Genomic DNA, 409 nt, shown 5'->3' on the forward strand with positions numbered 1-409 from the left:
CCTTTTGGGTCACTGCCTATATATCTATATATACACGTAAATATATCTCTATACACACATAAATGTGAGCACGCGCGCTCGCGTGCACACACACACATATATATATCTCTATATATACACATAAATATACCTCTAAACACATACAAGCATGCGAGCGCATATATATGTGTGTGTGTGTGTGTGTGTGTGTGGTGTGCATATATGATTTGATCAATCCAGATGTTAAAATTTATTGTGAGAGCATGTAAGAACCGGGTTGGTATTGTCTCAATAAACAATTGGAAAGAGCATGCGAGCGGGTTAAAATTTACACACACACACACACAGACACACACACACACGTGTGTGTAGATATATAAAAAGATATATAAACACTCGAGCGCGCGCGCGCGCACACACAGATATATTG

Source organism: Phalaenopsis equestris, unplaced genomic scaffold (assembly GCF_001263595.1).
Source record: "Phalaenopsis equestris unplaced genomic scaffold, ASM126359v1 Scaffold000632, whole genome shotgun sequence".
Classification (NCBI taxonomy): domain Eukaryota; kingdom Viridiplantae; phylum Streptophyta; class Magnoliopsida; order Asparagales; family Orchidaceae; genus Phalaenopsis; species Phalaenopsis equestris.